Below are 22,342 nucleotides of genomic sequence, written 5' to 3'. Positions count from 1 at the left end.
AACGAATCCAAGGTTTCTGCAGAATTATAGGATGATATCTGAGCAATAGTCATCAGCTTGTGATGAATATTCAGAGCTGTCATCATCATCGCTTGTTTTCAGTAAATCTGAGTGAACTCAGAACTAAGCAACCAACAACTCTCCGATGTAATGGAAACTTGTTTTAACCGCTCGGTATGTTTCACTGACAAACTGATTCAGCTGCAAATGAGCCTCTGAACTCAATACTATTATTAGGTCACAAAAACACAGATAACTTTGTTTCCATCTTTTCTTCATCATTGTCATGCAGACCCGCTCTCCTCCTCCTCCTCCTCCTCCTCCTCAGTATCTCCTCCTGTGTGCAGACAGCGATGGAGGTCCTGCCGTGTGAATACAGGCAGGTATGCTCGGCGGCTGTTTGCTCTCAGCTGGCTCACACTGATAAGGTTCAGGGTCTAGGGGAGTCGTGCTGCTGCAGCTGCCAGTTCATTTACTTGCGTTGTGATAAGGCCGGTCAGCCTCAGTGAGCCAGGACGGTTGTTGGTCAATTTAGTCCATTCAGAAAAAGTAAACTAGCGTTCTGTGTTGGAAATGAGAATAATATTTCTCAAAGTTTCCTGTGGACTGAGCGGTCAGAGTCAAAAAGAAAGTAAAGTGTGTGGATGTTTTAAATACCTGCAGAGAAAATCAGTTATGTTTTGTTTTGGAGTTTTGTTGTTTGCCAAATGAAGAAGCAACCTCTCCCCTTACACTACATCTGATCCCTCTCTTATTTAATTCAAATGAATAGTTTGTTTTCGTCATTTATGGCTTACAGATGCTGAGTGAGTGACGTCTTATTTCAGGACATTTAATTTCACCGCCAGAAGAACTAATACTCTGCTAATATCAGAACCTGCCTCCGTTATTGAGCCCTGCAGGAGTCTCAGCTGTGGAGCTTGGATTTTCATTAATAGAGGATATTTTTCAGGAAGTAAAGGATTTAGCAGAAATATTTGATAAAAGTGATGTAATGTTTTGCACCAACGCGGCACATTAAGTGAGATTAAGTGTTTAAACCTTATTCAGCAATCAATCTACCTATCAATGAATAAATCATCCAAACAACAGTTAGTCTTCTCTTGCATTACAGCAACAAACCATCCACTTGCGTTTGTTTGTTTTTACACAACAACATCAAGCACATTTTCCGTTATCCATTTCTTACACTACTGACTTTACAGATTTGTTGTTGGTTTTGCTTATTTGCTTATTGTTGTAAATAAATTACGTTGTTATTTAGTTTACCGGTGTGTCTCCGTTTTTATTGCAGTCCAAGAGCCGGGCAATGACATGAAGGCAAAAAAAAAAAACAGACTCTACCCTCCTCCATTAGTGTCTTAACGTCCACAAGTTTAGCATTGCTAAATGACAAAACTGTCCATTTCTGGTGAAAATGAGTTAGGAGTGATGGATTGAAATCCTGAAACGGGCCATATCGATTAGTACTCTGCAGTAGTTGGACTTTTGTGTGAAGTTTCAGTCAGCTGTAGTGTTTCACTCTGCATGTGACCGGCTGCCATGATTCTCCACCTCTGCTCAGCTGCGAGCTCTGCCCCGTTTCATCTTCTCACGGTCTCTCTGGGTTCAGATGTGATCGGTGGGAGGAGAAACCAGACGTAGCGGCAGCTGTTTCCTGGCTCATAGGGTTACACAACCATCTGTCTGACATTGCAAAGTCAGATTGAGTCTTATTAAATTAGAGTCAACAGCTCTGATTTGAATTTATTAAAGGCTGATGAGGAGACTGATTGTAAGGGAGAAGACAACAAGATTTCAATCAGTCTGTAACAAGTGATTGAGCTGCACGTGTTTTAAATGAAAACAAATCATCACCATCACAAAACAATTGAACTGCTGAAAAAGCACACTGAAACTTCTGCTGTGTCAAGAAGGTTTCAGAAAACTCAGGATGTCTTGCACGGCATTGATCATTGAAGTCCGTGTGGGGAAACATCTGCAGGACAGAGTGTGAACACAGTGTGTTGCCAAACCAAATCTGAAGATTGCTTTTGGTCCACATTATTTGTCCTTGCTTTCCCATATAGAGTCTACAATGTCATTCTTTAATAGCCTAAACATGTGCAACCACTCTACTGGACACTCAAATGTGGGAGCTGGAGGCCACTTGTAACACCCATCCCCTGTGAGCGCAGCGGTTCATTAAAGTCCTAGATCTGCCTGTGACCCTGACAGGGTTTACTGCTTTGACTGCATCCTCTTGGCTTTCTGAGTAAAATGAAATCTACATATCTTATTAAGAGTAGATGCATTATACATGCTTGTTTATTGGTTTATGAAACAAGGACAATTCAATCCTCATGAGCCATAGCTGCCCACGTAACCATGCAAGAGCAGCAATGAGACAGTAATTCAGTACATTTACTCTAGTACTGTACTTAAGTACAAATTAGAGGTATTTTACTTGAGTATTTTCATGCTTTTCACTACATTTATCTGACAGCTCCAGTTACTTTACAAAGTCAGATTTTTACAAACAAAACATATGAAGAGTTTATAAAATATGATGTTTTGTTATGAATTAAACTCCAACAGTTTATACAAGTACAGCTAATACATTAGTTGATTGCCAGAACTTTTATTGGAACTTTTATCATGTAAAAATATTTCATGGTTCCAGCTTCACAAATGTGAAGATTTGCTACTTTTCCTTTTGATTATTTTAATAATTTTGAGATTTGAACTGACAGAACAAGGGTTTATTTTCATGATTTTTACAATCAATAACTGGATAAAATAATTAGCAGATTATTTCATAATGAAATGAACATTAATTGCGGTCTGATACAAAATACTTCAACATCAACCAACTACAACTGTCATGTCAGGCTTTGTCACCTCTCCCTTCCTCATGTTTCTCCGTTTCCCCTTCCCCGCTGTCTCTGTCAGTTTTGTCTGTCATGTCCTGTCTGTGTGTGTTTGTGGGTGTGTCTGGCTCATCGCCACCTGCAGCGTCTCGCACCTGTGGCTCATGAAGCAATCAACCTATGCAGTGAAATACTCTGGTTCTTCCTCCGCTCTTTGCTAGTTTATCATTTTACCTTTTGTGGTATGTTGCTCTGGCCAGCTCTTCGAATGATTGTCCAGTTGAGGGTTTTTGGTGATCAGTACCTAACGTCTTGTTTCTGTCTGCTACAGTTTCTTCCTGTGTGTTGAGTCGCTGCCAACCCTGCATACTTGTTTGCTTGCCCACCAGCCTTCCTGCCAGCCCTGAACAGAGCTCTAGGACTTTTAAGTACATTTTCACTTAAGTAACATTCTTCTTAAATCTTCTTCTACAATCAGCCTGATAGAACCATTTAAATCTGTTCATTATGTTGGTTGTTTGGTGTGGGTTACTGATTACTGAAACTTTAAAATGTAGGCTATTTGACTGTTTTAATCTGTAATGAAATTGAGCAACTGTAAAGTAAATGATCCCCTTAACTGCCATTGTAATCACTCAGTTTAAAGTGCTCCCACACAGCTGAAGGCTTCATTTTAGTTTCCCTTTAAGGTGAACTGGAGCGTTTTGCTCATCACTGTGAGAGGAGGTCAGGTGTGCAAAAAAACAATATTCAAATGTAAAAATTACTAAGTGAATACCTACCTGATGACTGAGTATTCGTGTGGCTAAAAAGGGGGTAAATAAAGCCGGTCTATGCCAGAAAGAACAACATCATGCAGCATTATGAAGTGCTAATTAAAGCCCACATCACAGACATCATCTAAAAATAACACATAATGGACTAATGGTAGAATGAAAGATAATCAATTACGGTGATAAAAAATAAAGACTGGAGTTAACAGGGTTAGAGTTGCTTCTAATGCAAATAATTTATTAACAAACTGATTATAAATTACTAAATGAACAGCATGTGTCTTGTTGGGAGTGGTAAAGTACTGTGTACTGATTTCTGTTCTTGACAAGTTTTTAAACTTTAGTCTGAAATATTGTTTCAAGTCTGTGGTGGTGTTGATCAAAGCCAGCAGTTAGATCCTGATCAGCTCTGCTACCGAACAGCTTCACAGCAGCTGAGCTCCACTCTGATGTTAAACTAGGATTAACTTTCAATTTCATGGCTTCAAAGTCGCTTTGATCAAACATCCAGGTTTCTTTTCATTTCTAGTAATTTCCAACAACTTCACCTCCATTTAAAGCTTTAGTCAACGGGACTAAATGGAAATTAATTATTTAAGCCGGAAATTAGTGTTCATCAGAAGTTGCTATATTTATTACTATATATTAAACACTTCTTACAGAATTCAGCTTCAGAGCAATGTTTTTGATTACACTAGTAAATCAACAATGAAAGGTTCAAACTATTAGAAAACAGACACATTTTACTCTGATCATTAGCCAATTAGCAGTAAACGCTGTTGTGGTTTTGGTCTGTTTTTTGATGTATCCACTCATGATGTTTTTCTCTCCCTGTATTCTCATTTGTCTGTGATTTGTGTTTCATTTTGTCAGTCATTAATTGGTTCAGTGTTTTCTGTTTTTAGTTTGTTAAATTCTCCCTTGTGTGTTGCTGTGTACATGACTTCCTGTGTTATTTTGTAGTGATCTGTTTCATGTCATCTGATTAACCTGATGTGTTACACCTGTCCGCTCCCTTCCTGCTCATTTGCCCTTGATTAAATGTGCTCTGTTCTGTTTAGTCTTCGCTGTGTCTCTGTGTGCTCCCGGCTTTTGGGACTCAGTTTGGACTTTTGTTTTGGATTAAACATTATTACTGCACCAGCATTTCTGATGTCTTGCATTTGGGTCCACCTCTCGGTATCTGCCTCAGCACTTGGCCATGGACCATGACAAACACAGCTGAGGCTGCAGGTATTTGGTCATAAACCACAGATGATGTGACTAGATGAAAAGTCAGAGGATGACTAAAGTCAGTAGGATATATCGTCTGGGCCAAGCCATCCAATACATGTGTGATAATTTACTGGGTAATTGAGAACTTTAACCTTCTGGTGGCACCAGAAGAAAAGATTATTAAGTCACTTTGATTTTGGTGAGTGGATAGGACATGTGCCTTTGGTGTGGGAGACCTGGGGTTATTTCCCACTGCAACACATCCACTAGTGTGTCCCTGTGCAAGACACTTGATCCCTAGATGCTCCAGAGGCGTGTGACCTCTGACACATAAAGCAGTTGTAAGTTGCTTTGGATAAAAGCTTAAGCTAAATGAATGTAATGCAATGTACTTCGTAGCTTTCATTGTATGGGGAACATCAGTACAAGATTTAATGGCAATCGATCCAATAGTTGAAAAACATTTTATGGATGAAAGTACTGGGACACTAGGAGCTGTCCCAATACTTTTGTGAGGGGCTGTGTGTATTTTTTCCCCCTTTTTTCTCAAGTCTCTTTGTCGTTTCTTCGCTTGAACCGGAAGTAGTTCCACTTCCGCTCTTATTTGCGATCCGAGGAGCTATGAGAGAAGATACACCAGTGCATCCTTCGCGGAAGTCTATTAATGACCGGCACACCGCCTTACTGGGTAGCCGTTATATTGATTGGCGGCTGCAGCTGATTGGACTGATCTGATACATCAGGACAGATTAAATTCAAGAGTATCACTGCAAAGTAGAAGAAGTTAGCCTATATTTGAGTTGTTTTATGATTCATTGAAAATCTGTGTTCATTGTAAGTCTGAACAACAAAGGCCCCACACACAACTTTATTTCAGAAGTTAGTTCTTCAGAATTAAAAATATAAATGCACATAATATAAGCATTGTGCCAGTAGAAATTATCCTGTGCCTCTGAGCAGGATGTCCAGCAACCTATAATTATTCATGTGCAGGTGTTAAACAGTTAACATGTATAGAGAGAATCATGCTGCTCTGCAGTGATAAGAGACTTTATTAGTACCAACACAGTGCAAATGTATGTAGACACAAATCTCCATCAAAAGTCTTTAAAGCTTTTAGACTGTCAGCTGATCTACCTGTAATCAGCTGCTGCCGTCAACAGAAAAGGACGTCGCTTTAGTGACGCTTCGGAGGAAAGGTGGTCTCATGTCTCTACAAACATATTTTCTCCTTCCTTCTCTCCTGGCTTGGTTTCCGTGCGTCTCGCCCACCGGGGATGCATGGAGAGACGCAAGTTTCAATAAAACAAAGCTAGCTCCATGAGAAAATGATTTTCCCACTTTGGTGTGGAGGAACTTAAGTGGCCCAGTCAGATCGCTGACCTCAACCCTATTCACCACCTTCGGGATGAACTAGAACTGAGATTGCGGGCCAGGCCCTCTTGTCAAACATCAGTCTGACCTCACAGATGCTTTTTTTTTTTTTATGAATGGGAAACAATACTCAAAGCCCTCGCAGAAGAGTGGAAGCTGTTACAGCTGCAAAGGAGGGACTAATTCCATTTTGATGCCTATGGATCCAAAATGGGATATCATAAAAGTAATGTGCAAGTTTCCAGGTACTTTTGTCAGACTGAGTAGAGAGCCATGTTGCTAAGAATGTCGACAGTGATGTGGAGAACATGATTTGTAGTGAGAACACTGAAACATTCAAAGCCACCAGAATCCTCCTTTCAAAACAACCAAAGCAGATGTTCTTGTTGTAATTCTGTGTGCCTCTGTTCACTGCAGGTTCTGATGTTTGATCATGAGCATTCCTTCAATGAAAAGGCATCATACCATCTATCTCAGTCGCACTCCACACGTGTGTGATGACTCATACCGCTGTTTCTCTCCGAGCCCCAGTGTGAAGGAGCAGAAAGGGGCGGCTGGACCTTGTCCTTGTAAATGTAGATAAACAAGCCTGCCAAAATGTCAAACTATTCCTTCAAGTGAACATCATGACCTGATAACTCTATCACAGTCATCTCAACCTGCAGTTTACAGTGTGTGTGTGGTTCCCTGACGTACTTTGATCTCAGCTGACAGTGAAGAGGCAGGTTGGACTGGAGAAGCAGAGTGACACCTGGAAACAGCTGGACAGACAGATGTTCCTACCTGGACGTGGTGTGTGGCAGCACAGATTTCCACATCAGCATCAGGACTACTAAACATGACAACATGTTCCCGCGGATTCGTGTCGGGGGGGAAATATTAAACGATAAATCAACATGTCCAGTAACTTTGGCTTTGTGAATGTAGACACTCAATGAGATTTTAGTGATGCATTTAACTTGTTTCACACAAACGCTATTTTTATTCTTATTTTTTTTCGAGGAGAAAGTGAATCCTGCTGTCTGTGATCACCTTCACTGTGTTTTAATGCAGCTAAATTCATCATACACTTGTTCTCATTGACACATTTTCTGTCTCTGTTGTTAGACAAGTCCGTAAGGATGAACTTTGTGGTGGCTCAAACACAATGTTGACCAGCAGTTGTTAGCGAGCTGCTGAGCTGCAGATAAAATTTCATGATCCGGAAATCGTCAGACATAATATTATTGGTTAAAATAATACTGGTTAATAGAGGGCCTCCCTCCCTTCTGCCCCATAGGACCTTATTTCAGAAAAAATATGTATGTTAGTCAATGGTAACAGAACTTTTTTAAAATCCCGTTCAAATTGACTCCTGAATTACACCCATTATGTTTGTCAATTTAGAAGATAATATAAGAAAAGTCAGTTTGTCATTAAAAAATAAAGTAACATTTAGCTTTGAAACCGCTTGATAGATGAATAGAATAGATTTGCACAAGTTTATGTACAGGTATGCTGTGCCGTGCCTGAATTACAAACAAAAAAAAACAGTAATAGTAATGCAGGCTGTGGCTCAGGAGTTAGTGGGTTGCCTGCTAATTGGAAGTTCGGCGGTTCAGCGTGTCGAATCGCCCCCGATGGCTGTTCCATCGGTGTTTGAATGGGTGAATGCGATGTAAAAACGCTTAGAGTGGTCGGAAGACTAGAAAGGTGCTCTACAAATACAGAGCATTGTTCAGTCATGAAGGTGAGCCACCTGTCATGAAACTCTACCAGCCGGCCTCACAAGGCTTCTTCTGTGGCTGTGTACAAATATCTCTAAAGCTTCTATTTTATTCCTACAGGTGAGTTAGAGAAGGGGGGGGAATCATCTTTCCAAGGCACGACTCAGCCGGCAGCTTCCAGAAATAGCCTCTCTTTATCAGTATCCATCACTCACATGGCCGTGAACTTTGTGAGTTAGTGGTCGCGATTACTTCCCTCCTCCACGCTGTGTCTCTGTCACAGCTCCTCAGCAGGGCAGTGCAGTCTAGACCTTCATTTTGGGACCATTTAAAATTCTTGCCATTTCAGGGAGAGTTTAAAATTAGCTGCCCGGCAGCCAGCGGCTCTTCATTCATGAGTTATTACAACCTGAAGCAGCTCAGGTCACCCAGTCGACAGGCAGGAAAGAGGGAGAGTCGGGGAGTGATGGGGCACAGAGGATATGTCATGAAAACCACCTTCATAAACCATTTAAGCAGCATCTGAAGTGACGGAACTCTCTGTTAGTTATGGATGCAGAGCAGCGTTTGTCGGCTAAATTTGACGACGTGAACTCGTTCGGCCAAAGTGATGGCTCTGGGTGTCCTCTCACCTAGTCAGAGAGGCATTTCACACAGGAGGCAGAGAAAAGCTTATGGATGGATGTCTTGCTTTATTAAGCGTGACTGGGTACTTCAGTCGGATTCACTGAACTAACAGATGAGTTACTGAGGCTTGTGTGGTCAGACGATTAGCACTCCTGCAGTGTAAAGAACGGAAAGTGGTGGTTCAATCGTACAGAAAAGAGCAGCTCAACGAGAAAAAAACAGTGGAGATACAAAAAGAGAGATAAGACAGCATCTGGAGAGGTCCTCTAGGGACAGTAAGCAGACCTGATCCTGACCATCTGAGAGGTCTGGACCTCAGTTTACCTCAGTAAACAATTTCCTAATGAGTTTATGCTCTCGGTCGCTAGTTTCAAGTCTTCTTCAACACAGCATGATGTTCATTTAGTAAATTATGGTCCCATTTAGAGGGAAATAGACTAGAAAGCAGGGGAGGCTTTAGGGCGGGGCTACCTTCCCGTCTCTGTGCCAGTTTGTTGTAGTACTTCATGTCTAGTGTTCCAGGAGTTTGCCAGTGTTTCGTCGTTATACTATTTTCTGACCTTGCCTCAGCCTACTCCTTACCAGATTTGTTTGCTTACTGCCTGGTTCTGAGTCGTGCTTTTGCAGGGTACCCCCAGGATTCTCTGAGTTAAATTTAAGACTTTTTAAGAACTTTTTAATAACACCTAGGATGAAATTTAAGGCTAACTTCACTGCCGTAGTAATGGAAAATCTGTATCAATTTTAAGCCCAAGAAAATGATTAATTACGAAGTTACCTGAATTCAATAAAACATTATTATATTTATTATAATCACATTCATATTTAATACACAATCACTTTTTGGGGTTTGTTTGTTCTCTGATAACATAAAATGAATACAATATTTGTCGCACTAAGAACTTATGGTGTGAAACCAAAAATACAAAATAAATTGTGCAGTTTGAGTTGTTACAATTAGTTACACCGTGGCTGGATAAGATGTAATTTTATATAATATGCCAATAACTTAGTGATTCACCCTGTTTATGCATCTAAAGGATGCTTGAAATAGTACTGGCTTGAAGGCAGCAGGGATAAGGAGTTGGGTTTCCGTTTGTTCCTCGTCCCGGTGATCGGCGCATCTGGGAGATGTAAGTTAAGTTTAATGTGCGTTAGCATGTCGGCTGTTTCCATCACATAACTTTACCCTACAAGAGTGGGGCAAAGCTGACACACAGACACCGTCCTCGTCTCAGACACAACTGTCTCTCTGTTGCTGTTGTAACATTCACTGACCAGGAACCTGCAGGCGGGTCTTCCAGGTTCCTGTTTCATTAGCGCTCGCCATAGTGTGACTGACTCGCACACTGAGCCGCTTGTTGTGCTATCCTCAGCGCCACTCTGGCCTTCTGAACTTCAGACACTTGCCCATTCTGAGCTAACAACCAACATTAGCTTGTTAGCCGCACTTTAGAGACGTCTTGTTTTCTTTCCTAACAACTGACTCATTTGAGTCACAGCTTTGATGCCAGAGCTCGTGCACCGCAGTCCAGAATGTAAAGCTAAACAGTGAAGTAAACGGTAACGTTACCTGTAGACCTACTGCCGTATAACATCCAAGTAACACCAAATGGAGTAGGCTATATTGTAAAATCACACACAGAAAAAATATTTATTCAGCATTTACTTAATCCTACAAATGGATGTGAAAAGATTTCATACATTTGTAAACAAAATTTAATACTTTTAAGGCCCCGCTGGAACCCTGTCTTGGGTCCGCTCCATTTGCTTTCCGTTCATTTGCAACTGTTTTGTATCAGCACAAACTGATTAAATACTTTAAACTGCAGGAGGGGTCATGAGAGTTTCGAAGCTCAACACGGAGTCACAAACTGAGAGAAAGATGAGAAACCCGGAGCTGTGAACTGTCCAAGGAATCATTTTGCTTCCTGATGGCGTGTTTTCCTTCTTGCTGTATCTGGACCCTCTGAGGCTCTTATCTCCCTCCTCTCCTATCTCCACAGAATGAGACGCATCACAAGTGTAATGGTGCTGTGTCTATTTCCGGCATCCGTCCCTCTGACATGAGATATTGGAGTGTAATAACCTACAGCGCGTTGTCTGTCTGTCTGATTTCATGTTGCGGCTTCCTGCTCCTCTCAGATGATTGATGGTGGCAGCTGCTGATGTGGAGTTGTGATGCTGTTTAATGGGTCAGAAGTTTAGTTTTCTGAAAGGTGTTCAGCAGGCTGTAGCTATGTGTTATATTTCCTGTGAGGGGATCAAAACCAAAACACTTTTGTCTGTTTCCACAGACAAACAGAGCCGAGTTATTTCTGACATCCAGTTGGTGACATTTATTTGAAGGCTGCCACGCTGTCCTGCACCGTGGTTATTTTATTTCCAATTTCTTTTATATTGTTGTTTATTAGTATTTGCGTCACCTCTGTGTTGACTTTGAAAGTTTTCTTTACTGTCAAACGTTGGATTTAGTGTCTTAATACATTGTTTTTCTACAAGATTCTCTATATTATAAAATACCTCAACTAAAACGTGACCATAAATATTCATACCCCTTCCCTGTTATGGAAGACAGATAATATTAAAAATAGTCTTCTCTCCATGTTCACAGATACGAGCGAGCCTTTCAAACAAAACTCGCACTCCCAGAATCCCCTGGAGCGCTTGTTAGGTGACATTAAGCTCACTTTCCTCTGTGATGACCTTTACTTGTTCTCCCTGTTGGATTCTCTCCCTTCTCCGCACGGCAGAGCCGTTTACATCCCACCGTCTCTGTGGATACATGATCCTGAATAATGAGAATAACTCTTTGTCTGCATATCATCATTTTATGGATATCTTTAGCATAATTGGATATAATTTAGGTGACATTTAGTCCACATTAACATCACACAAATCCCATGTGATTACTGGCAAAAAAACATGTTCTATAATGTTATGATGGACGCAATGCAGCAGTCAGTCACAGCGAGGAATGTGTTTGTCTAAAGACAATTCTAAAATCCCTGATAATATTTATGGTAAATACTGTAAACCTGTTTTATTAATGCACTAAACATATGTGGAATGATGAGGATTTCATTGATAGAGTTGATACCTTTGATAGTTGTTTCCTACAAAGAGCTCTGACTGTCTGATTGATGTTTGGTTCTAAAATATATAGATTCAGTGATTTATTTTAGGCAAATTGTTTGCAGCAGAAACAACATCTGATATCACCCGTTGAGATGATATGACAGCAGCTTGTTTCCACCTCCACATGGTGTTTCATGTGGAGTCGTGTTTGTGTCACCTGACGAGTCCAGTATTCTCTCTGTTAGCTCTGTGTTTGAGCACTCAAGTACACATTAGAGCTATTTTTACTTTACATAAGTCTTTTCATGTCACATTGTCCTTCCACTGCACTACATATCAAGAGAGAATATTGTAGTTCAGCTTTAGTTAGTTACTTCAAATGTTAAGATTTTTATACAAAGAGATCAAAGAGTTTATAAAAGATGATGTTTTGTTATAAATGAAACTCCCCAACATAAACAACACATTTATACAAGCACAGCTGAAACCATGAGTTGATTAATTGGCAACTATTTTTAGTCCTGCAGTGAACATCCCTTCTTCACCTGAAAAATGTCCGTAGGTTAATTATTTGTACAGTAGGCGTGTGACGCGAGATTTCTCTTCAGGTAAAAAGCTGTCTTGCGAGACTCACGGATTCACATTTTTCACATGCTGTAAAGCCACATATTAATTTTCTTCTGCAGTGAAATACAAATGTAATTATAATTGATAACTGACTCACAGAGCGAATCAACTCCGCCCAGCTGATGCCACATCGGCGTATGCCCTGAATCAACTGACCTGCACCGTTTGCGCTGTGAGTCTAGACAGCTGTGACGAGTGGTAGCCTAAAGTAGCTGGTAGAGTTTTGCTACACAAACATCTAAAACTTGAGGCGCAACCTTGCTGTGTTTGGGACTGTGAGCACTTTATGAGCTGCTGAAGTTAACGTGTGTGGATTTATGGTGAGTGTTTCAGTTTCACATAGAACATCCAGTCAAACTGCGTTGGTCAAACGGTCTGAAGGGATAATGTTACAACCAGCGGATCAATAATGTAGACTTCTCATTAAATGATGACGTTAGTCTGGTAATATTCTGCCTTTTCATGTCAGAGAACACAGATAGCCTACGTGGGAGAGATTCTGAATGTGCAGAAAGTTTTGACCATGAGCAGAAAAGCTGCTGAAACACAGGAGCTATTAAAGTCCAGGAGTTTCAAACTGAATTAAAATTAAATAATTTATTATTGAGGTGAAAAGGTGCCACAGTCACATTTAAAGAGGTTACTTCCCCAAACAAAGACACAAAAGAAGAGGGAAGACTAAATCATGACTCAGCAGGGATGATATTAAATAAGTTGATCTACAAGAGAAACAGATCTGAGAGCAGCACAGAATGACTGAGAGCTGCACCGACTTAGATTCTGGTACAGTTAGGCTACAGAGTTTGAATTGTCACCTGCCACTTGAATTTTGTGTTTCTCTTTACATAAATAAAAACATTTTCACCATAAACTGGAGCAGAAAAAATAATCAGTGTTTAATGCTCAAAGTTTTTATATAATTCAGCATGAAAGATATCTTAAAAATAGTGTTAAAATCTCGTCTCATCTCGATCTTGTGGGTTAAGTGTCTCGTCACACCCCTATTGTCTAGCTTATTAGGACCCATTTTTATGTAAATTTTTAGCAACCTCTAGTGGCCATACAACGATAGCAAACGAGGAAGTGAGAAGATGGATTTTAAACAGTGCAAGTCTGATTACAGGGGCAGGATGGGGCGGTGGGGGATCAAACCCAGGACTTTCACACCGTCGACCAGTGTTCAAGTCCCATGTGAAACCAAGTAGTGTGGAGTTAAGTTTTAAGTTAAATAACGATACTGACTTCCGTCACATGACTTATGTAACTTACTTTTACCCAAACCCGGATCTTTTCCTAAACCTTACCAAGTAATTCTGTTGCCTAAACCTAAACAAACTGTGACCTTTTTTGACAACATTTTTGATGTGTTAAATGTCACGTGACTCAATACTGAAGGTCTGGCAAGCCTGTCCCTGGACTGCTACGGGAAATGTTCATATTGCCGTTTAGGTGTGAGGACGTATTGGCTTTGAAAGAGTTACTTCAGTAAAAGTATGTGAGTATACTCAGGAAAAATTTCCTTACAGTATTACAGCAGTAAAATGTCCCTGTTGTATTATGTCTCCTCTGATCAGATTCTTCTTCTTCCTCCTCATTAATGTAAAGCAGGATGTTGCTGCTGTAGTTGTTGAGCTGGAGCTCATTCTGAACTGTTTAGCATCAGACTGCTAATGATTCTTTTCTTTTCATTCTGGATCTGCTGATTATTTCCTCCATCAATCCACTGATTGTTTGTTTTGTAAAGATTCTGCCATCACAGTTACCCAGAGCCCAACAGTTTTAGACACTTGTTTGTGTCCAAACCTCAACGTTATTAACAACCATTACAATTATTACAATAACTCAGAGGAAAAGCAGCTGAACACTAAGGCTACATTCAGACTGCAGGCTAAAGTGGGCAAAGTGACCCAAATCTGATTTTTTTTTTTTTTTTTTTTGCTCAAATGTGACTCAGATCTGATCTCTTTATGTGAACAGGCCAAGTCACATGGAATCTGATCTTTTCCAGTTTGGATTTGGGCCACTTTCATATTTGGTCCAAATCCGCATTTGTAGAAGAATAACACGACGTGTGATGTCGTGTTATTCTTCTGCGCATGTGGGTCACTTTGAGGCCACGAAGAGTCCACACTGGAGTCTGATATGGGCCACATTTAAGCAAAAATGTGAACTGTGTCAAATAAGTTGAGATCCCAATGCTCTTGCTATCAGGTTGCAAAGAAGAAATCTGGAGCCTTTCTCCCTTTAGTAACAACAGTGAGTGAGAAAAGGGAAGTGCAATGTACTTCCATCTGCAAAACACAGAGCTTTACAATGCTATAAGCAATATATTGAACAATGATTAAAAGAAAGAAATTTGGTATAAACATGATATGATGATGATTGAAAATCAGGATCTTATTGATACTGAAGATGAATAAATTGAATTGTTCTTCTGATTGTAAAATAAATAATATGGTCAAAGTAAGGAGAATTAGGGTAAAGGTTAAGTAACAAAAGGTAAAAGGTCTCTAAGTTTGGTTAAGACATCATGACGGAAAAGGAGAAGTGGAAGGACACAACATGGATATATCCTGACCCTGACACACACACACAATTACAACTTGAAGAGAGGATATATAAAGCGGAGTCAGAAAGAGATTGGGGTTATACCTCGGCAGATCTCAGAGGCATCGGACTGAGAGCAGGACCATCATCGCACCGGGCCAAGAGCCTGAGACAAGAGTTTGGGATTTGAACAGCAAACAACTAGAGAATACTTCAGAGTTTTCTTCAGTGGACTACAAGAGATCGAGCCACAGAGGATAACCACAATGACCAAACCAACTGAAGAATCATTGGACTCTGAAGATTTTCTCTCTCTCAACTGCAGCAAAGACTAAAGACTTTTGGAGACAATTTGAGGGCTTTGGTAAAAGCCTTAAGTTTCTACAAGACTCTACAGATCCACAGAAGAGGGAAAGATCTCCTTGGCCAGGACGACTCCTTCCCCTCCCCTTCTCTCCAAAAAAGAAGACATCAAAATACTCAAGCTCAGCTATCATAATCAGGTTTTGAATTTGAGAGGTTTTATCAGTTTACTCAAGTTTTGATCAGTTTAAGTTGTATGCTTGCCCTTGCCTAATTTTGCAATAAAATATATAATCACTGCATTTAAAGTACCAGTAGTAGACATTGAATTTATTTCTTCACTAAGGTAGTAATTTATTAGGTAAAGTATGTTTAACATCTTTAAGGTTCTTATAGGTTGCTCTAGCCAACGAAATTAACTTATCCTTGGGGGCTATTTTCATGGCCACTAAACACAATCCTAGCAACTACACCAAGTGCACTGAGGGGCGTGGCTGGGGTGGTATTTGGCTCTAGGACTATTCAGTCAGGTGCCATTTCAGAGTAAGCAGGGTAGGCATTCGGAAGAATACAGTTAGAAGCTAGGCGAATCTCTTCGACACCAGCAACAGTCCTCAGTTATACCTAATAGGGTAATACCCATAGGCCTAGAGGATCGGACCCTTTAAGACGGAGAGCTGGTCCAGTACCTCCTCAACAGGGGTAACTCGGGATCTAACAACTATTAGAATAAAACGGAATTGAGCATTAAGGCCTGCAGTCTGAACGTAACCTAAGTGATTGATCGACTAATTGTTTAAAACTGTTGCTAAACTGTTTAGTTTAACAAAACATAATGTAGTTAAACAAATCATAATCTTTGATAAATTCTTCATGTGTTCAGTACACTACTTGACTAAATGTACTTAGTTACATTGCACCGCTGCAGTTAGTCATCCGGTGTTGGAGTCAACATGTTTTATGAAAGTATCATTAATAGTTAAAACTAACTTGTACTGCAAATAGGTTGTGAGGGGAAATAAAACTACATGTCGTGTTTACTTTACGAGCACTGAACCCTCTGCGCCTCATGTCTGAAAAGCAGTTTGAGAAGCTGGTTGATGAATATGAAATATGTGTTTGTTTAAGAGTGTTCTGGTATGACTAATTAAGAAAGGTGGAGTGGATGTAAATCAGGATATTAGATGTGCTCATGATGTGGTACATCATCAGTTTAAGATCATTTTGAGCATAATGTACGTGCAGTGAGGCTGGGCTTTCATAGAGAAACAACATTCATAAAATGTTCTGCTGATTTAGGTTATGATACATCTGTGCCATGATTCCAGTTATTGATAACTTTGATGAACTCAAGACAAAAAATTTTCCACCCTCCACCTTTTGTGCTTCATCACATTAGATCTGCATTTTCACACCTGTCTTAGCTTTGGGTTATTTCAGAGGGGGAGCAACCAATAGTACATAAAATGATGATAAATCAGTGATGGCAACACCTTCAATACCTAAAACCTCCACATCCCCATTTATCATGAAACTGCGTATTAAAATGTGATCTGCATCTGGATACGTTACCCGGATATTAACAGTCCGATCTTAACCTTTGTGTTTACACCTGGTATTTTTAATGTGTTTTTCTTATCCTCATTGAGATCTGGGGCCTGTACCACAAAGCAGGATTTGAGCTAGTCCAGGTAACTTCGGGGTTAACCCTGGGTTTTCAGTACCAGGACGGTGGTTCACTTCTTACCAGGGTAGATCGCCATGGTAACTTATGCTGAATGGCTAACCTGACCTGGAGCAGGTTATGTTCCAGATAAGAGATCAACTCTATAAAAACGCCGTCCACTGACCAATCAGCTCTCTTGGAAATGGCGTCACCATACCTAGAAGATCCATTGGAACTTGGTGAGCAGATCGATGGTAGGAACCTTAAGAGACCAGCAAAACCCTTTGGCGTTATCTGATGAGGTCTGCTATGAACGATATGGATTCTCATCAGAAGGAGTGACGTATCTGTGTCAGCTGCTTGAGCCATACATTACGAGTGCCACACGACGGAGTTGTGCAATTACAGTTCGCAGACTGTATGCATTGCTCTAAGGTATTTTGCTACAGGTACTTTCATGTATGCTGTGGGTGATGCAGAAAACCTGAGCAAAAATACAGTCTGTAGGACAGTTCACAAGGTGGCACGTGCACTAACAGACTTACTGGATGCATTTGTTGTGTTCCCTGGCCACTTGACCACGCAGTCTATAAAAGAGGGATTTTATGACATAGCAGGTACGTGACTATTTGATACATAAATGATGTAGTATGTAGTACTATGACATATAATGTTTTACTTTAAATGCATCTGAATCCTTTACTGTTCCCCAGAGTAATTGGGGCAATAGACTGCACCCATATTCCCATCTCTGCACGCCTGGGTGACAATGAAGCCGATAATGTAAATCGGAAGTTGTTTCACAGCTTCAATGTTCAGGTAAATCTTGCTGTAGTAATTTGTAATGCACATTTCACATCCAGTTGTCACATCAATAGCAATACAATGCGTAGAGTTGTAGGTTATATGCTACTTTGGTTTTATTTGACATATTGTCATGTATGTAGAAATACTCATTGTTTGGGCACCTGCATACTAATGGCTTGCAGAAGTTGCAGTAGCCTGAATAATTGAAAGGTTATTCACATTTACCGCATATGGAAATTTTCACACAGCACCGTTGTCAAAGTTACTTTCCACCATGGAGTTCACATTGATGTTACATTGACTTAAATAGATTTTTTTGGAAGCTATCAAACAAATGCTTTTGCAGGTGTCCTGTGACCACCAGTGCATTGTCACAAGCATTGAAGCAAAGTGGCCAGGTTCGGTCCATGACTCCTAGATCTTTAGGGAGTCTGCACTGTGCCACAGACCTGAGCAGGGTATAGTAACTACATTACACGTATTGTTCTTTAAACAACAATTTGTTAAACTGACCATGGCAATATTCCTTTTTTTTTCTACAGGGTTGTTCAGTGGAGTGCTGATTGGGGACAGAGGGTATGCCTGCCTGCCTGTTTTAATGAGAGCCTATCCTGACCCTGACGCAGGGCCACAAACTCGATATAATGCAGCCCTGACCAAAACCAGGGTCAGGATTGAAATGACATTTGGTATTTTAAAAGCTCGCGTCACTTGCTTGCGTGGGCTCAGAGTGGCCCCAGACTGGGCTTGCAGAATAATTTCTGCATGTGTTGTGCTACACAACATTACAACAATCAGGAAGGAGAGGGCCCCTCCTGTCAACCCACAACCCCCTGATGTGGTGGAACCCATCACCCTGGACCATCCAAGTGGCAGGGCTGTGAGAGACACCATCACACAGCAATTCTTCATGTAAAGACAACAACAGGCCTTTATTTCTTTCACTTGCAGTTGTTGTCCTCTGTTCTCCCATTCCTGAAACAAAGCAATGTAAAATGTTAGTTTAATGGTTTAGGCCTGCCATGCCTAAAATAAATTATGTTACTGATTTTCCTTCTTTTCGTACTCTAATTTTTCCACCTCCAGCTTCACGTTTTTTTAATCAGCAGCGTCTTTTACTCAATATCGAGTTCCAATGTTCTCTTGTACAGAGACGTCACATTGTCTGCTCCAACCTGAAACAAGTACCAAACACAATACAGCTGCTGTTAAAACTTAAGGATTGGCCTTTTGCAGGGCTCACCTGACGAAGGATGCAAATGTCTAAATGAAGGTTACTTCTTTATCAATTGTGATCCTCTTTCTCTATAAGTGGAAGCCACAGGATGAGGGGGAGGACAATTTACCTCTTCCTGCAAATTACCATATCAGTGGAGGCAATGGACTGATTTTAGATACAGAGCATTTGAAACAGTTATTAGTGGCATTGAATTGCATTACTGACAAGGACAAGAGTGTGCCCTGAGAGAACTGTGGAGGCACAGTTCTCTCAGAGCACACAATCAGTCTCCTCATCTATCTCCACCTAAGAAAAGAAGGCATTTAGATGCGGCCAATGGATTTTCGTTTTGAAACTAAAAAAACACAATCGAAAAACGGCTAGTTTCCCAATTACCATTAGTAAATAGGGAAACGAAGAACGGGAAACAAACCGTTTTTCGTTTCCCTATTTACTATTTAGTTTTTCATTTTGAAACAAAAAAAAATCTCGTTATCCGATTTTCTTTGTGTTTATAATATGAGTATATAAATCTTATTCCTCAATTTTGCATTGTTTTTTTTTTTTTGGTGAACAGGTCAGAAAGGAGATGTCATCATCATCCCCACACTCAGAGATTGGGTCCCAAGCCCCAATAACAACAAGCCCTTACGGCACAGAATGACTCAACATAAGGGCGACTGATCTACGATTGAAGATCATAACTAAGCTGGACCCCCAAGTACAACGACCAAGATTGCCATAGCTAAGTGACAAAGTACCCTCTGAAAGTCTGCTAGAAGATGTGAATGCAGCACTACATACTATCCTTCCTAAAGCCACAGCAATAGTGTTCCTAGAGATGCTTGGCTATAAGCCACAAAGAGCATTACCCCCATGGAGGAGAAGAGAGGTTAGTCAGCTCTCAGAGCTACAGAAAGGTTCAAGGATTGGGCTACATAAGAAATACCACTCTGGCTACCCGCCTAAAGAGATACAAGGGAACGGATGTTCTCCACCAAACCATCCAAAGTGTACTCTCAGTGGCAGGGTAATAACACAAGATCAAATCCACCCAGGGCTGAGACTGAACAGTACTGGAAGAACATATGGGAGAAAGAGGCATCCCACAACACAAATGCTCAGTGGCTAGTGGATCTAAGAACAGACCACAGCAATGTCCCAGAACAAGATCCGGTAACCATTATAATGGCAGACATGAAAGAGTGAAAGAGTGTCAGGTATGAAGAGCTGGACAGCACCAGGCCTTGACATGATCCACACCTACTGCCTGAAGAAACTAACTGCACTCCATGAATGCCTGGCAGCACAAATGAACCAACTGCTGATGGATGGGACCCATCCAGAATGGTTAACCCAATGATCATGAAGGATCCCCAGAAGGGAACAATCCCATCCAACTACTGGCCAATAACCTGCCTCTGCACAACATGGAAGCTCCTGTCAGGCATCATAGCGGCTAAGATGAGTAGGCACATGGCTCAATACATGGACAGGGCCCAGAAGGGAATGGGTAGTAATACCAGGGGAGCCAAGCAACAGCTACTGGTTGATAGAGCAGTCACTTGAGACTGCAAGACCACGCAGACCAATCTGTGCACCTGGATTGACTACAAGAAAGCCTACGACTCAATGCCACATCCATGGATACTAGAATGCTTGGAAATGTACAAGATCAACAGGACACTAATAGCCTTCATCAAGAACTCAATGGGGCTGTGGAAAACAAGTCTGGAAGCCAACTCAAAGCCAACTGCACAAGTCACTATCAAGTGCAGCATATACCAACGTGATGCACTGTCCCCGCTGCTGTTCTGCATAGGCCTGAACCCCCTCAGCCAGATCATCACAAAGACTGGCTACGGATATCGACATCGACTCACTGATCCACACTACCAGGATCTACAGCAATGACATTGGAATGTCATTCGGAGTGGACAAGTGTGGTTACATGGTATCAAAAAGAGGGAAGATGATCAGAACTGAGGGGATTGAACTACCAGAAGGCCACATTGCAGATGTTCAGGACAGCTACAAATACCTTGGGGTGCCGCAGGCTAATGGAAACCATGAGGAGGCAGCAAGGAAGTCCGCCACAGCCAAATACCTACAGAGAGTAAGGCAGGTCCTGAAAAGTCAGCTGAACGGGAAAAACAAGATCCGAGCCATCAATACCCAGTCATCAGATACCCCGCTGGTATAATAAACTGGCCAAAGGAGGAGATAGAGGCTACTGACATCAAGACAAGAAAGCTCCTCACAATGCATGGAGGGTTTCACCCCAAATCCAGCACCCTGAGACTGTACACCAAACGTGGTGAGGGAGGCTGAGGGCTAGTGAGTGTCAAGATCACTGTCCAGGATGAAACAACAAAGATCCAAGAGTACATCAGGAATATGGCCCCCAAAGATGAAGATGAATACCTCAGGCAGCAGAAACCCGGGGGTGAGGACAAGGAAGATGAAGAACCTTCATGGAGGGACAAGCCGTTGCACGGCATGTACCACAGACAAATAGAAGAAGTGGCTGATATCAAGGCTGGACTAAAGGACAGCACAGAAGCACTAATCATGACAGCACAAGAACAGGCACTCAGTACAAGATCAATAGAGGCTGGTGCAGGCTGTGCAAGGATGCCCCTGATACAGTACAGCACATAACAGCAGGGTGTAAGATGCAGGCAGGAAGTGCATACATGGAACGCCATAACGTTTTACAGAGTGTGTTGCACAATTTACCTGCTCGGAAAATGGGGTGGCGATGGCACAATGGATAACAAACAGCAGAAGAAGGCTGCAGTGATAGATGTGGCAATCCCAAGCGACAGCAACACCAAGAAGAACACACGAGAAGCTTGAGAAATACCAAGGGCTGAAAAAGGAGCTAGAAAAGATGTGGAAAGTAAGAGCAACAGTGGTGCCAGTGGTAATCGGAGCACTGGGGGCTGTGACCCCCAAACTGGGAGAGTGGCTACAGCAGATTCCAGGTAAAACATAAGAGAAGAGTGGATGGCGCGGTCCTAGGAACAGCTAAGATACTGAGCAGAACCCTCAATCTCCCAGGCCTCTGGTAGAGGACCCGAGCTTGAGGATGACACATACCACCTCATACATATACACACATTTTTTTATATATATACACACACACACACACACACACAGAGTGGGTATGGAAAGTATTCAGACCCCTTTAAATTTTTCACTCTTTGTTTCATTGCAGCCATTTTCCAAAAATCAAAAAAGTTCATTTTATTTGTCAGTAATGTACACTCAGCACCCCATCTTGACAGAAAAAAACAAATGTAGAAATTTTTGCAAATTTATTAAAAAAGAAAAACTGAAATATCACATGGTCATAAGTATTCAGACCCTTTGCTCAGTATTTAGTAGAAGCACCCTTTTGATCTAATACAGCCATGAGTCGTGTTGGGAAAGATGCAACAAGTTTTTCACATCTGGATTTGGGTATCCTCTGCCATTCCTCCTTGCAGATCCTCTCCAGTTCTGTCAGGTTGGATGGTAAACGTTGGTGGACAGCCATTTTCAGGTCT

The 22,342-nt window shown here is 41.3% G+C and overlaps 1 long non-coding RNA gene and 1 pseudogene across 1 annotated transcript; both read left to right on the top strand.

Moving 5' to 3' along the window:
• Positions 1–3,113: 3,113 nt before the first annotated feature.
• LOC123973936 lies at positions 3,114–7,550 on the top strand. Its single transcript, XR_006825735.1, has 3 exons — positions 3,114–3,277; positions 4,496–4,855; positions 6,629–7,550. It is a non-coding gene; the product is annotated as an uncharacterized LOC123973936 (long non-coding RNA).
• A 9,417-nt stretch (positions 7,551–16,967) lies between these two features.
• LOC123973335 lies at positions 16,968–18,488 on the top strand (annotated as a pseudogene).
• The last annotated feature ends 3,854 nt before the right edge of the window (positions 18,489–22,342 follow it).

The sequence above is a fragment of the Micropterus dolomieu genome, linkage group LG07 (genome assembly GCF_021292245.1).
Source record: "Micropterus dolomieu isolate WLL.071019.BEF.003 ecotype Adirondacks linkage group LG07, ASM2129224v1, whole genome shotgun sequence".
In the NCBI taxonomy this organism is placed as follows: domain Eukaryota; kingdom Metazoa; phylum Chordata; class Actinopteri; order Centrarchiformes; family Centrarchidae; genus Micropterus; species Micropterus dolomieu.
The sequence above is the reverse complement of the archived record's forward strand: the minus strand, read 5'-3'. Positions and strand labels throughout refer to the sequence as shown.